Below are 17,705 nucleotides of genomic sequence, written 5' to 3' on the forward strand. Positions count from 1 at the left end.
GGTTTTGAGATGCTAAACCCAACATAATCATTAAGAAGCTTTCTCGGTATCTATATATACTCGTGCGCATGCTGTCAAGTGCAGTTCGCGACTAAGGCAGGGATGATTGCACGACATCAGTTTCAACGAAAAGGTGAAGCAATCAATGTGACTGGAACTTATTGCAATGTTATACGAAGTGAGGCTGGCAGTCAAGTCATTCATGTCCGATCTCACGTAACTCTACAAAACGCCGTTGTAAGAGAACACGGCCGCTCCAGGTACACTCTTGGCACCGTTTTATCGTATTCAGAGCACAGCCCTGAGACGATCCCGCCTGCTGCGGGGCACAAGTCATGCGCTTATCGCTGCCGAGATAGCGCGGCAACCAAGTGCCTCCCCTCCCTCATTGTTCGTTCGCGAGATAAGTGCTGGCGCAGACGACCCCGGTCGGACAGGCGATGTTCCCTCTGCAGAAAAAGGAGGCTAGCGCATATTTCCCCGTATATATATATATATATATATATATATATATATATATATATAAGCGAGAGCAGCGGTAGCGGCGGCGACTGCAAATAGCCAGCCGAGATTGACCGTATAATTGCTATCGCAATAAAAATAAAATCACTTGGATGTGCTTATCGGCGCTCTGGCCTGAATAATGGAGGTTCCCTCAATCAATCACCTCTCGGTATTGCCATCTAAGTGAGTTGAGTGGGTGAATGTGGAATCAGGGAAAATTTATCAGTGGTTCGGGGAACCACGTGGAGGTGTGATTGATTGATTGATTTGTGGGGTTTAACGTCCCAAAACCACCATATGATTATGAGAGACGCCGTAGTGGAGGGCTCCGGAAATTTCGACCACCTGGGGTTCTTTAACGTGCACCCAAATCTGAGCACACGGGCCTCGACATTTCCGCCTCCATCGGAAATGCAGCCGCCGCAGCCGGGATTTGAACCCGCGACCTGCGGGTCAGCAGCCGAGTACCTTAGCCACTAGACCACCGCGGCGGGGCACGTGGAGGTGTGAACCCTTGGGATTCGCGGAACCCGCTTTGAGAATCGCGGAGCTAGCCAACCAGAGATCTCCTTTGGTTAACCTTCCTGTATTTTACCTTTTTGTTCCTCTATCTGTGAGAGACATCATAGGGGACAGTTTGGCGCTATTGCTTTAGTACTTCCATATTTAAATGTTTGCCTAATTGAAGTGCACAGGCATCGTTTTATTTGTCCCAGTATTGCAATAATTGACTCTTTCTTAATTGTTCAGAATCAAAAGAAGATAGCTATTAAGCCTCCCCTCTTTTCTTCTCTCTCTCTCTTTCTCTCTAATAATATACGAAGTTGAAACACCACCACTCATAACTACACCTCGTTTTGACGCTGCTGCAACTGAAACAACTACTGCATTTTGAACGGCACTTTGCGCAAAAGTCACAAAGAAAAAAAGAGAAGGCACAGCGAGACGCCGACTATTGATTGGCAATACAAACTCGCCCAACGCACAGTTATTCTAAGCAAGTGCGTTTTATTTTTTTACCTGTTAGGAGCCATATCAAGTATCACAACACCGCACTCCTAAGATCAGCAACATTTATTTAGTTTTATGTTATCATACCTTCTGAAATCAACGCTTTCCAAAGTTATTTCATCGTTCAATCTTTGCTGCTACTTTATTTTATGTTACGCGACAAAACAACAAATTAAAACAGTAGTGATTATGTTTGAAAAGAGAATAGAGCACTCTTAATCGTACAACGTATCACAATATAAGATTTTAACTGATTGTTACGGCAAACAAGACGGTGGATTGTGCAAGATCAATCTAATAACGCTCCCTTGTGTATTTCCTATTTGTGTGCACTGTTAATGTTCTGTAACTCATCCCGATAAGTGCACAAAGCACGAAGAGTGCTCTACGTTGTGCTCGTGTCGTAAACTTTCTTGTGTGTTTGTGCTTGTTTGAGTGCTTATCGTGATGAGTATGTTCCAACTATTCCAATTTGCTGCTTTAGTTCTGCAAATCAACATTTTGAATAATACAAAAAACCGAATAATGTTGATGATCTAAAGATTCTGCATAACATTACTAAGAGAAAGAAGGAAGATTCTGCTGTGAGCGTGAAATAAAAGTTAAAACAGACGTGTCCGACCATTTAGCCAAAGTGCGGACCGAGAAATTCGATATGTAATATCTGTCATCGCTTAACGTACACCTCCGAAACGCGATAGATGCGGCGACCAGGGACACGCAAAACGATAATGCGAAAATGAAAAAAGTATGAAGTTATTGTACGCCGATATTATAGGTCTATAGCGGTGCATTAATTGCCTTTCTGTCAAGAGCGGCTTTTATTAGCGTCACACCCACGTAAGAGTGAGGCTTCCAGAAACAGGATTCTTTCCTCCGAGAATCATGTTCTGGTGCTCAGGGCTTCTCTACTGCCGTCCGTGGAGGATAGTGGGTTCGGAGTGTTGCCATATTAGAACTGCTCCTGTAACACTACTTCTAACACTACTGAAATAATGATATGTTGAGAGGTTGCGCTAGGTAAGCTGTTAATTCAAATACAAAAGCAACTAGAACAACAAAGATATAAAAAATAATAAAGGAACGGGAATAGATGCAGATAAATGAGTTCAGTCTTGCGCACGTGCGCGCGCGCGCGTTCGTGCATGCGGGCGTGTGTGTGTTCGCGTGCACGCACCTGAAATAAGCAGATGGTTTTCAATGTATAAGCGCTTCGCAAACCTAATTTTTAGCCAGGAAATTACACTAGGGCTCAGTTGTGTATAATCCCTTTCATTTTCAAAAAATAACTAATAAATGAAGTATGCTGCTGAGCCAGTGGCATCCCAGTGGCAGCCTCAATAATAGTTCAGAATTGAAACTATCATTTCCTACTTTTACTGGCATACCTTCCTTGAATGGGCATAAGCGAGCACTTTCTATTTTTCAAGATAAGCGCTTGAAAGATCACACGAATTTTTCTGAACCTAGTTTCTCTAGAGCGAGAGAGAGTGTCGGTGATTTATCTGAAGAAAGTTGAGAGCTTGGCATCAGGAAGTCCGTTCTACCCTGCTATGCTGTCGAATGAAAAAAAGGAAAATAGGGACAAAGTGACGAAGGGTGAAGTTGGGCAAAGGAAGAGGGGATGCGTGCGAACAATAAAGGCGTAACAGAGTAGTTTCTCTGCTCGATAGCGTTCAGTGCGAGATTCTTGAGAAATATTTTCAGACCTTGCGTCTTTGGAGCCATGTGCAATTGCAATGTCCAGGTATAATAATACACAATAATAGCGATGGAGCCTCTAGCAGCGACACCCTCAGCACGTGCTCGGAATCAGTGTTGCTCAGCTGGGGCCTGTAGCACCAAACCTGGGCTGCCCAGCGGACCGAGGAAACCAGCATGGAACACAAATGATCAAATCCTTGGCGGTGTTTACACCTATCTCATTGATTTACAACGTAATTAATAAACTTCTTTGACTTGAAGTAAAGTAGCCCAACTCATGACTCTAGGAGACGCTGGGGTATTAAGTTATGCCAAGTAATTGTAATCCGTACAAGGAAGATCACAGGTTTAATTTTAGTGTAGTTCGTTGATATGCATTCGCTGGTCCAGATTTTTTTTTTTGTGAATATTTGCTGGCACGGAAGGTGCGAAAGGATTCCGACAGTTTCCCTCCCAGTGCAAATGTGTGCGTTAGATTTCGATCGGTGCTGACATGTATTTGCGAATTAGATTTGGGTCATTTCACAGAAAGGTTAAATGTGGGCACGCAGCATTGAATCAATATTGTTGTGCCAACGAGCTTTTCCTTCCGCTGCTACTGACGGGGATTTCATAGAGGCCTAAAGCAAATCTTTTGAAAAGGACTTCAGCGAGCCTGTTTTATCCCCCTTTTCTTTAATATCATAGCTGTGACGCCTAAACAATTTGTTTCTACGCTAAAGTTTTATAGTCAGGTGCGAAATCGAAACGACTACTTTGTATTCGCATATTTCGTTAATAATAATAATAATAATAATAATAATAATAATAATAATAATAATAATAATAATAATAATAATAATAATGATAATAACAATTATTATTATTATTATTATTATTATTATTATTATTATTATTATTATTATTATTATTATTATTATTATTATTATTATTATTATTATTATCACCTTGCCGATAATCACATTGAAGGGGAAGGGGGTAGAAATCTTGCCTCTGGTTTCATATCATTAATGACTGCTTGTTTTGCTCGGTGCAAGATGACGCAAAAAGAGGCTGCGGTTTCTCTATCTCCCAGTTTTAACGCGCTGCCAACAGCCGCCGGAGGCACGCAGGCCACGTGCTCCCGTGTTCTCTTCCATAAAAGTACATTGTACATGATACGCAAAATACTAGTTACATCAGATATAAATCAATAACGTCTTGTAAATTGTGACGTTTGCTCTGAAGTACGTAGACATGATTATAGTAGATAGTATAAACTTTGTTGTTGACATGGTGAAAGTAGGTCGGCGTCAATGAACAAATGTTACAAAAGCTAACACTACGCAAAACGAGAGTGTACAAGCGGTGGTATGACGTCATACATGACGTCACACCACCGCTTCACAATGTTTTCGCTAGGCGAAGTTGTGTCAGACTTTGCGTAAGTCTTGCTTCTCTGTATTTCTCGACATCCTGGATTCAACAAGCCACAAAGGAATAGCACTGGTTCTACGGCAATACCTACTTTTAACGGCGTGGCGTACTGCTCTGTGCGTGTATTCTTTGTATGGCCTGTGTTGAATCTGTGCTATTCACTATTTGGGATTTGGAACCAACTAGCTCCACAACGAATTTTGTCAAGTATTACTTTTTCGCTTGTGCCATGTCACAAAAGGGCCAGTAACTCACGCTAAAACGCTTCACGGTTGTCAATAGTTTTCCAGTGTCAAAGTTGCCAGAACAAGCGTCGACAGCGACAAGCAGCTCAGGAAATGACGTAATAATGTTCGTGTCACGTGACGCCGAGCCCTTGAGGCGCAAGTAGACTCTCCCGCCTACCGTGCGTCAGTTTGTTCAGAACGAAATGCTTGAATGCATGAGTCATGTGACAGTGCATGAGTCAGCTGCGAGATCATCTTTCGATTAGATCAGGGTGGGAGACACTCCACGTATGTACCATGAAGCGGTGTTTCCTCAGGGCTCACCCGAGGCACGAGCACCCCCTCACTGTGCTGTCACACTGCGCCTTCATCCGGCTTGCTGGTCCGGCTTCCTGTGAAACATCCCCACGAATGTGGGGTGATTTGCAGGAAGCTGGAGGCGTCACAGAAGAGACTGCATTGAATATTTAGGAGGAGAGATGTTCCATGTGTTGGCACCAAATATTGCTTCAGTGCCTGGGGTGCTGTTTTGTGCCATTTCAGTAACATCGTCTGTTTTAGTCCTGGCTTGCAGGGTCAAAATGTCGAGCTACACGTCAAACATCTGTTCGGTATTTTTCTTTTCCTTCATTTTTTTGTGAACCGAATCCAGTTTGGTCACAGCACATAAAACTACGGAAAAGCCTGGCCGATATTACTTGTAAAGGATCTCTCAGTTATGTGGTTTCTGCTCTTCTATATAGTGCATTCACGCATCCTTTAGGCATCGCACACACATACAACACAAAGACCCAGGCACGCGCACCCTCGCACACACATACCTACACACACACATACAAACGCACACGAAGCAGTCATCATTCACTCTAATAAACCATCGGTGGTGACGATGGTGACGTATAAGATTACAACTGGAATGAAACAATCGAATATAATGGAACAGTAAATGGCCTTGTGCCCCAAAGCTTTCTTCGATATGACGTCATTGTGCCGCAGCCTAAACTAGCTCCGTTTAGCGCGCCGCTGCGTCTCGCACCATTAATTGAGCCACGATAGCATCTGGCACACTTGCAAAGGAGCATTTCTGAAAATGAGGCCTGTTTGCTTGATCGGCAGTGCGTCTAAGTGAATCCTCGAAAATATGAAACGTTTCATTTCCCGTCTAAGCAGTTGCTTAGTTTGCTGTGATGGTGTCTGGCTATTGCCACCTAAAAAGTAATTCAAGCCTGCTCTATACTACGGGCGTGGCCTCTGACGTCATTCAGTTGGTACACTCGTCTCCCGTAGAGTAGACGTGCGCGTGAATGCTCCCGACGTTCGAGATATAGCAGGATTGCTAAGCCTGACGAATCCTGTCATGAAGTGCTGATGTTTCTTTTGGTGACCGCATGAAGATGACCGTGTTTTTCTGCGTCTGTGAAGTGCTGCGAAGTGATTTGAAGGGCTGCGTTCACTGAACGTTCGTGTACTGTACACCCGCAAGCAGTCATAATGAGGCAGTGCTGCGGGCCCAGCTGTCACCGATATTGACAACGTGCCGAAGGTTCCAGTATTTTAATTCCAAAAGGACACCGGGAAAACGAAATGAAAGCGTGCCGTCTATCGGGATGACACTCACACGCGTCCTCTCCATCATTCGAAGGTATGTGTGTATCTATACCACTAGCTTTTGAGTTGTTTGAAAAACACCACATTTAGAATGTTTAGTTCTTTCTGTAACATTATGTCGTGTACGCTTCTGACTTGTTAGTGGAAGCCTTGACACTTTTAGCTGAGCGGCGCTGGCACAGAATCTCGCGATAACGTATCATCCCTGGAGAGTGCTAGGAACTGCATAGCTTTCATGTTTTTGACGAGCGAACTTGCCGAGACGTGTCTGCTTGGCTGCAAAGTGGCGAAATGAAGTAGGCACACTAACATACTCCGCTCAACCAGCCGCGTTTTACGTTCCACTGCTCGCACGCTAAACACAACAAAAGAAGGCATTAAACCCGCTTTGCAAAATATTCTCAGAACAAGCGTTATTTCTTCAGGGTCGGTAAGCATTTTGCTGGTTGCGCATGACACCTGAGTCTTATTGTAATACCTGGCACCACTTTGTTTAGAACAGGGAAGGAGGGCTGGTGCGTGGTGTCGTGCATTTTTTATGTACAATACGTATTTCTTTCGTACTTTTCTCTCCAGTACCTTCGCCCAATTTCTTATTCTTGAAATATGTGCTGCTGCTCTTCAACTGAATTTAGATGCCTGTACAGGCGTGAGCAAAAAGTGCAGAACGAAGGGGGATCACGTGACCGAAGGCATTGACGCGCCATCTTGCGACAAAACGCCTGCTGCGATGTGCATGCGCGTCCCGTCGTATCGGTTGGACCCATTTTTCTCTTTCCCTAATGCGGTTACGGTGCTCGTAGCCAAAATAACTGGGTGTCACTTTCTTTGCTTCATTGAATTTGTGCCCATGTAATTTTTTGCTTCTTTTTACGTGGCGGCTGTGATGGGGCTGGTTCCAGCGCCGGGCTCACGTCATTATTTATACCAGTTCATTAGCACAACTGGGATTAGCTTGCATGGCAAAACCTGATGAAACCAAGCACACAAAATGAAGTTTTTTTCAGTTCAGCTAGCGTTGCTTGGGTAAGGCCGAGCTGAACTTAAATGAGCCCAGTTAAGTCAATGTAAGTTTAGGCGAATCGAATCAAGCCTAGTTGAGTCTGGTATCACCTACTAAAGTCAGGTGTAAGAATAAATGAATGTTTAAGCCTAGTCCAGCCTGCTGTTTTATAATAAACATAGTGAAGCTTCGATGTAATCAGATAAGCCGAGAAAGGTACACGTGCAGCCATGGGCGTGAGCAGGGTGGTGCATACGGGGAACCTTCTCCCCTCAGGTCACAGCAACACACGCCTCCACACAGGCTTACCCCCTCCCCTCCCCCAGTCATGGTTAAACACGGGTTTGCAACCCCCAAGACCAAATCCTGGTGACACCCAGTGCAGTCAACTCTAATTAGGCATAGCTGATCAAGCTACCATTTAATTCAGCTGTGCAAAAACAGCCCAGGTAAGGCAAACCTCATCACCGCCAAGGCAAACCTTATCACGGTCAAAAGAAATCCAAGTCAATTTCAATTGAGCCCAGAGAAGCCATACCCAGGAAGATACTAATTACCCCTTACAGACTATAGACCGATTCGTCATTTATGTCTAATTAGTGCTAGTTACTAACTGATTAGGGCTCATTAATTAGCCTAATATCCGATCAAACACACCCAAGGTACTGGTGTTTCAGCACCATCATAAGGATACTTATGCATAACTAATCTACTTAGGCAGCCCAAGAAAAGCATAGATAAATCTGACAAAGCATGATTTATCATAACATTATCCAACTAATCTGTATATAGTAATGTGTAATTAAGCAACTTTTCATTACTCAATAAAGTTTTTGAAATCGATTTTTATGAGCTCCGAGAATGCAAGCTGAGGAAGATGCCAATTACTCCTAAGGAATTGCAATAAAGTTGTGTTCTCTTCTCTCCTAAGGAATTGTAATCTCAATACACTAAATTTAATGTTATTAGACTTAGGAGTAGTTACAATTATTATCTATATAATTGCGTGACTGTGATATCTTTTGCTACATAGGACGCTCTTAGCAGTAAATTTGTTTAATGCAAAAGCAATTATTTACGCAAGCTCACACAAAAAAAAAACAGCCTGAAAAATTCGTTTTATTTTGTTTGAAGATTCGCAACAAAATATGTAGATTACGAGATTAGGGAACGCGGCAAAATACTACTCTATCAATAAACGGCAATGATGACGCGAGGACGTTTCTCCTCCATTAGCGCCATTCGGGTCGCATGTAAAAGGGCAAGCTGAACTGAGAATTTTGTGCGCTTGGATTCACCAGGTTTTGCGATGCTAGTAGCTTAGTTATTCAAATGATCTAAATAGTAACGTGAGCCCGACACTTGAACCGGCCCCGTTGCAGCCACTGCGTTAAAAAAAAAACGGAACTGTGCGAAATTTGGTGATGCAAAGAAAGCAACCCCTAGTTGTCGTTTTGACTACGAGCGCCGTAACAACATGAGAGAAAGTGACATGAGGAGCCAACCGATACGAAGGATGCGTATGCGCACCGCAGCCGCCGTCTCATCGCTCGATAGCGCGTCGATGCCTTCGGCCGTGTGGTCCCGTGGTCTGAACACTTTTTCTCACGTCTTTGCCTACCTCAATGAGTTTCCCGATATGTATTATCTCAATAAGGGTCGCGTAGAGCGGAAAGCTTGTGATAAAACGCTTTCTTAAATGTTTTTCACGTGTGTGAGCTCCATTTCAAGCCAACATACTTGAGGACGACTACCAAGTACACTGATCCAAGAACATGCACAACAAAACAAACGCATTCACTCAGCTGAAAAAACTGCAGAAGCTTAAGAAATTGATAGGAACACTTTGTGTACGTCGTCTAAACTGTGTGTAAATAAATATTAATAGGATTTACCTTACTTATCTCGTCCCTTTGTCGGGCCACCAAACTTTACTCTTATGAATCAGTCGCGTCTTTCATAGCGCACAATATTTTCTTAGGTTTAGATGGAATAATAAATGCTTACAAATAAATCACCCAAGAATTTGAAGCACAGTACATTCGTTAAACTAGTGCATATTGAGACGCCAAGGGTTAAATCAAGCTGTTGTGTACATGCAAAATTCGCGGTGAACGTTTTATCTCATCTCAAAATCCGATGGTGGCCGTGGCCTCTCAGCCTCCCGGGCGCGCACGCTCTGTCAAAGCGTGTGACGTCACGGTGAAAGTGAGCTGGTCTGATATGCGATATTGCACGTTATCGTAGCTTGAACAGTAACTTCGTCATACTGCTTTCTGAGCTGCGCATATGTGAGCAAGAGACCAGGGAATATTGAGGGACGCTATCGACAGATAACGTTTAAGGGTTGCCTGGCAGGCTAATTGGTTACGCAATGTTCGCAAGGGTTACAACTGACACAGGAAGAAACTATACAGAGTCATTTACCCTGAATGGAAGATGCCAGAGTGTATCTCCTAAACAATGTGCACTTTTATGAATACCTCTGCAGCACTGGAATGAATACTGCTCCAGAGCAGTCTCTCTTATCTTATCCTAATGCTGCTTCTGCCATTTCTGGTACTAGCGCTTTTCTTTCATGAAGAACTAGCCTGGGAAGTGTGGCAATGTCCTGCGCGTTTCTCAGTGAAGGCGAATTCACGCATAGCTCACCGGAAAAAATGTTTTTCTGCCCTCTCTAAAAAATTATATTTTAATATACAATATCTTTATAGATAAACATGCGAACGCGATATCTGCAGATTCAGAGACGCCAAATCCTCATTAGCAATAAACGATTGAGTTACGTTTAGAAATTTTAGTACTGGCTGGATCAGCTTGCAAAAATCGAGAGAAGCTTCATGTGCTTTGTATCAGAATGAACGCTGCCTAGTGTGGGCGTAAGTATATAAATACCTTATAAGAGGCTCTACAGCATAGAACTAAAATTCAGACAGCCCATATTTTTTAGAAAGCCTCATTTATTTCGCTCTTCTCGGAGTGCTATACCCGAAAAAAAAAAAAACATTCAGAGCTTAGTGAGAATACAGGCTCACCCGTTTCAGTGATATCGTGGTTAGGGTTACAAGTTCGAATGGCAAAAATTAGCAAGAAAATTGAAAATATTAACCAAAAGTATAGTACTTGAACAAAGGGAAGCAAAAGGAGCCAAAAGAAGCCACTTCCATCAATCATTCCACATTTTTTATTTAAAAGACTAAATGTATACTTTTAACAAACGTGTAAATATGTGTAGCACGAACAATCCGTAATTGACATTTCTGAAATTACATCATGAGTTGTTGACTTAGCAATCATTTCATGCTCGGTTGATTGATTGATTGATATGTGGGGTTCTCATAATCATAATCACCATATGATTATGAGAGACGCCGAAGTGGAGGGCCCCAGAAGTTTTGACCACCTAGGGTTCTTTAACGTGCACCTAAATCTGAGCACACGCGCCTACAACATTTCCGCCTCCATCGGAAATGCAGCCGCCGCGGCCGGGGCTCGATCCTGCGACCTGCGAGTCAGCAGCCGAGTACCTTAGCCACTAGACCACCGCGGCGGGGCATTTAATGCTCCGTGACGCAGTGTTCACGCTTTTGAGAGATTGACTGTTCACACGTCTGACAAAGAGCGCTTGACGATGTATGCGAAAGAATTGTGACATTATTCATGTCATGACAAGCGAGTCGTATTCGTCAAGGCATCTTACCATCCCATACTAATTTTGATTTATCGCAACACAAGGGGGTGATCATAAGAGCCCCCAGACGTAGGTGTATAGATAGATAGACAGATAGATAGATAGATAGATAGATAGATAGATAGATAGATAGATAGATAGATAGATAGATAGATAGATAGATAGATAGATAGATAGATAGATAGATAGATAGATAGATAGATAGATAGATAGATAGATAGATAGATAGATAGATAGATAGATAGATAGATAGATATGTGGGGTTTAACGTCCCAACACCACCATATGATTATGAGAGATGCCGTAGTGGAGGGCTCCGGAAATTTCGACCACCTGGGGTTCTTTAAAGTGCACCCAAATCTGAGCACACGGGCCTACAACATTTCCGCCTCCATCAGAAATGCAGCTGCCGCAGCCGTGATTCGAACCCGCGACCTGCGGGTCAGCAGCCGAGTACCTTAGGCACTAGACCACCGCGGCGGGGCGGACGGATAGATAGATGCCAAATGTGTTTGCGGTACGCAAAGAAATGCTTCGCATTTAAAAAAAGCCTTCGGTAAGAGAAGTGCCTGTTAAATCGCGGTTGCAAAACTACTTTGAAGCACTAATTGTTGCCGCCTTCACAATAATTCATTCAGAAATGAAGAACCCAGAAATGAAGTTCATACCTACACCAAAGAAACGAGACAAAGAGTTTGAAGGATACCCTAAAACAACCTGTTCATGGGCGAGTCAGCGGGACTGCAGAACCAGGACACGAGATTCAAATGGGGCAACAGAAGGCTCGCTAATAACAACTATTGTTAGCGCATGTGTTATCACGTGTGTCACTTATGTCTTTGTGTTTCAGTGCTCACTTGAGATATGGGATATCTGATTTCTGATGTCGGTGAGTGCATATTTCATTTCACACGTTCGGCAAATGGCCTTTCCTTAGAACTTTTCATAACCAGAGTGTTGACTTCGAAACCAATGTCGATACCTCCTATTATATGGCTCCCCTCATAATTATATTGTAGTTTTGTGTAGTAACACCCCGACAATTGTAGTTGCTTTGTGAGAGCACAAGAACTGCGCTTCCATTGCGCGCGTAGCTAATAGGTGGCGCTAGGCGGTGTGTCACCCTCTCCTCTCTCCAGCTCTCGCGCGGAGGCTTTGTCCCATTTCTGTTCCTGCCTTCGATCCGACTCGCATCAGAACGCCGCTTCTGACGCTGGGGGCAGAACGCAGTTTGCAGAACACATTGCCTCGCTGGACGGCACGTGTCATCTCCATGGCTGATTCATCAGGATCTCTTCGCCTACTGGATTAATTGTTCATCTTAGCACTGCTGTACATGTGAACGATCCGTGGCATACACCAGTGAAACGTGGTGTGCAGTCGCGTGCAAGACAAACAACGGTGTTCTGTCATGGTGCTTTCTTCTTTTCGAGCTTCATTTAGCCGCTGCAACAACAGAATCGATTTAGTTAGTGGCTGGTCGGGCTCCCTTCGTCGCCTATTGTTCACTCCCATCGTTGAAAGAGTACGTAGAAGAACGTCCGGTTAATGGCCGTTTTTAAGAACTTTTTATAAAGCGAGTGTTATTAACTTCAGAACCAATGTCGATACTTCCTATCTTATTTCACAGTACCGTAATTGAAGCACATCTTATTTTGTTAGGTCAGCGTTTAGTATTTGCTGTCGTATCCCTTCATTCACATTGTTACATCGGTGAACCAACAAGTGTTATAGCTGAGTCGAATGTCGGGTCGAATAAAGTCACGCTCCACGAAAAACGGACACCGTCACCGTCAGCGATCAAAGCAATGAACATGCGTAAAGATGAATTGACATCGTTGACTATGGTTTAGCGACGTAGATCTGATTCAGTGAAGTGTAGCAGTCGTCTGCCTCGTAAAGCGCAATGTTTTGCGATAATTCATTATGATGTTTGACATAATGTAGTTATCTTCAATAAACCTTTTAGTCTTTCGCTCGTAAACGATGCTGGTGCATTGATATCTTAACAGCATGACGGTGGATTCACAACCGCCAGATATGTTCAAACTTGGCCAATATGGGTGCGTAGCGTAGTGGTCAAGACATTCGCTTTCAGAGTATAAGGGCCCGCGTTTGAACCCGAGTGCCAAAGTGAAAGCTTATTGTATTTTTGTACAGCAAAACCTATTATGAAGTCACATCAGCCGAATTCGGCACCATAGTTGTCCACCACTGCCGCTGGTGTAAGCAATCACAATCCTGCAAAAAAAAGGGGAGGGGGGCAGGGGTGACACATAGGTTTTACCTTTAGTCGAATGCGATAGAGATATCCTGTCTCTAGTGCATATTTCAACAGTTTAGTGCATACCTTTATTGTATGATCTTACCCGAAAAGATTAAATTGTGGATTGCTACAACGCAATCGATAAAGTTGAAAGTGGCTTGCGTAAGTGAGCCTTTCGCATTCCGTGTAATGGGAGCATGCTTTGAATTATTAGCAATTATGCGTGAGATATCTTTTTGAACTAGCTATGCACCAACTACATGATCCTAAGGGAATACGCACAGCAACGTGTGTGCCTTCTGTAATGGGTCGGCTACTTTAAAGCCGGAAGTGGTTATGATAATCACTCGTACTTACGCCCGATGCAAATGGACGCTTCTCTGTCATGTGTGTTCCGCGTATGTCTGGTAATTTATTCCTTTACACCAGCGGTCGTATTAACTGAGAGAGGGAAGGGTGGAGGGACATTTTAAAACGAAAGCTTTACTTCTGTAAACAAGTGTGTTTCATGATGTATATCCGCAGAACTTTGAAGCGAAGAATGGATAGCTCGTAACAAGCTACGCGAAATTCAGTCTTGGTGTTGCAGTTGTTCACATGCCTAGAGCGAATGCTGTTATCGGCTCGTCCAAAGCCGTCTGTCTACCCCTCAGAATGCCATCCTTCGGTGGCAGAAGTGAAAACGGTACGAGCGCGCGCACCTGCTAGCAGAGGAGCAAGCCAGCACGACCGTCTGTTGGTGATTTAGCGGCTTGGCGTTCCCCGCCTTGATCTGATCAACTGCTGTAGAAAATGACGAAACGACGGTTGTGAGTGGGCGTAGTACAGAACGTTTGACCAAAAGTATTGCGCGGCTAGCAAACTGTGCTTTAGCTAAGAGGGTAAACAAGCTTTACCAAGAAAACAAGCTTGTGCTTGCATAGCCGGTGTCACAAAAGGAGCGCTCAAAAAAGGGCGCGCCGCCAAATTCTCGCGACGAAGCGCCGGAGAGACGCCTCGAAGTCAGCGATAAAGAAGAAATGCAAGCATCCAAAGACTCCCCGGGCGCTCGTCTTTCTCCCTTGGGAAGCGTAGGTTCGCTGACAAACCTCCTCCGACGAGGCCGCAGTGATAGCTCGGTGGTTAGAGCATCGAACGCGTTATTCGAACCTCCTCCGACGAGCCCCACTCCCTCTCCAGTCTCTCCTTGGGCGCACATACCAGTTAGCACTGATCACTGTCTGCATGGGTCACTTCTCCGAAGCAAGGTTCACTCGCAATGCTGTTCCAACTCTCCAACTTAGAAGCAGGCAGGCAAACCAGTTGGTGAACGTTTGCAGAGAGATTACACAAGGAACTCCCGCCATGGACACGAAAACTATTCTAATAACAAACGGTTTTGGTAAGCCCTGGTGCATTTCAAGAATGCAACACAATATAATGTGTGAACTGGTATGTGCAAATGCAGACAAAAGACAAACTAGTTCACCCAACGTTATGAACAAACTCGCCCAGCTACAAGTTTTACTGAACCATAATGTGTGAACGAGATCATCTCTATTTCTTCGCACAAATGGACGAAGAAGAAGAAGATGGTGTTTAATGAGAAGGAGGAGAGGTCGGCCTTGAAAGCAGGTTTCTGACCTGCTACTCCTCACGGGGGTAAGGGGAAAAGGGAAAGAATGAGGAGAGTATGATGAGGGGCGATTGTGGTATAGCACAATGAGTCACTGCACACAATGTCTCGTTCGGTGTAGTACTCGCCCAAAAGTCTTTACATTATCAGATTCTCTAAAGACGGGAATCTAAACTGGTCTTGCTTAGAAATGCGAGCAGGCCCTTTAAACTGCGTTGAGCATGATCCACACGTTCCCAAACACCTAAAAGTTTCTCTTCCGAAAAGGGTCGGCAGTCTAGGTCCTCTGTGATTCACTTAAGAGATTGTCTTTCAACTGCGTATAAAGGGCACACACACAGGATGTGATTAATAGTTTCTGGCATGTTACACAAGTTGTAGTTAGGATATTGCTCTTGTCCTATCATGCATAAGTATCGTCGCGTGTATGCAACACCCAGCCGCAGTCTATGACGAATGTTCTATCAAACAGGCTCTGTCGCTCTCTGCGTTCGAATGCAGCGAATCATAAGCCCGACGTACGGGATGACAGGACAGTAGTTTCCCCATCAAGCATTTAGTGTACTTCTTTGTTGGTCAAAAATATATAATCAAATTACATTTACCAGCACTGAAGACGTTCGCCTTGCACTGAAGACAACTAGCGCTTTATCAGATACACATGCGGTATCCAGGGTACATACATATTTACACAGATGGCTCAAGTACTACAACGTCTTCAACATCGGCATTTATCCTACCACAGCTCAATATTCAGGAATCGTTTAAATTATGTCGCATGACGTCATCTACTACATCTGAGCTCTTCGCTATTCTGTATGCTCTAAAGTTTATAAACTCGGTAGTAGACGCTAGAAAATGGGTACTTTTCAGTGACTCACAGGCCGCATTAGGATCACTCTCCAGTACAAACAGGACACTAATAAGTGATAGTATACATACGAAACGCTGAAGGAGCTCACCAAAGCAAAGAAGGCGCAACATGAGACCAAATTCCAGTGGATACCTGGCCACTGCAACATTCCTGGAAACACAGCTGCCGATGAAGCAGCACGACAAGCACATCGTAAAGACGTTACTGTTTCTTTACCAATTTCGAAAAATGAATTGCGTAGTATTATAAAGAATACAATTTTCAGAATGAACAAAACTGCTTGGTTTGACAAAAGTACAAAGAGCTGCGATTTATATCACGTCGATCCATTTATTGAATTCAAAATTACGCTGGCATTAGATAGAAGGATGGAAACTCTAATTCACCGATTGAGGCTAGGCACCGCATACACAAAACATTTTTTGCACAGAATCGGTAGAGCTGAAACTCCCGAATGCGAATGTGGATTTATAGATGAAGACGTCTGTCACCTTTTCATAGACTGTCCACATCATGACAAGCCGAGACGCCGTCTTAAGTCTGAACTGTTCGCATGGGACCGCAGACCTTTTAGCATGAAAAAACTTCTGGGCCCATGGCCAACTGCAGTTTTACAGTCCCACGCTTTAATAGCATTAACACGTTTTTTACAAGACAGCGGGATTGCTGACAAGTATTAAGAAAGAACAAACTTTCATTTGTAACACGTCTACTTATTATGTACAGTATCATGTGACACCCATCACGTGTGTGTTGTGAAATGAATGACGTGTCGACTATTATGTACATACGAGCGAATGCATCTTTATAAGGACCAGACGTGTGCTTTGCTGTTTTGTGCTGGTGGACCGAATATTAACGAGAGACATTTCCAGAGACTTCCTACATTCACTTTCGAACATTTACTTACCATTGTGATAAGTGCGTATAAGTGTGTCTTTGCATATCTGTGCCCGAGTTTTCTATTTTCCATGCACTGCTTTGTATGTTTTGCTTCAAGATACGTGTTCAAGTTTCAATCAACGGCTAAGGAGTAGCCGGTGCCATAATGGTGCGCCAACATCTCCTTATATATCATATCAATAAAAAAATACGTTCGCCATAAAAAACGTATTTAACAATTTCTTGCACAACAGAGAACGCAAGCAAGCGCAGAACATTAAAACACTTGAGGGGGTGTGTCTTCGAAGACGAATTTCACGAGTGGGCCTTGTCATGTACACCCATGTATTGCAAGGGCTGCACTGAATATAGCATGGGCGGAGGGCGCTAGAAAAGAAAAAGATTTATCCTAATAATAAAAACTGTCATAAATTCTTTGTTCATTACACCCACATAAATTGTTGTGGTAAAGAAATCTTGCGTGTAAAACTTATAGATTGCTTCGACTTTGTATCAAACTTGGCTTTTCACTCTTAGTATTTGTTCCCTCCACACATAGCCAAGCTTCAATCGCAGTTCCCGTAACTCCCCATGCTGATGGCGCTGGCAATAGCTTCTGAACGGATTTTCTACCGAACCTTCGTGACCTATTTAAATAGACCTTGGTGATCATGATGCGACTGTACATGAGTGGTAGCGCTGCCTGCGTCACACGTGCTTCCGAGCGCATTCCTCGGAGATACGATAGACGTGTTCCCCCTTCCAATATCATACGTCTGTCAGATCCGTTCCTTCATGCTCATTTTTTGGGAATGAAAGCAATGCCTCCGCCACATCACAGCGTTTGCATGCAGTAGCGTTGCAGTGACGCTTCGCCACTGGTTGCCCGCATAGCGCCATGATT

Source organism: Rhipicephalus microplus, chromosome 4 (assembly GCF_043290135.1).
Source record: "Rhipicephalus microplus isolate Deutch F79 chromosome 4, USDA_Rmic, whole genome shotgun sequence".
NCBI lineage: Eukaryota > Metazoa > Arthropoda > Arachnida > Ixodida > Ixodidae > Rhipicephalus > Rhipicephalus microplus.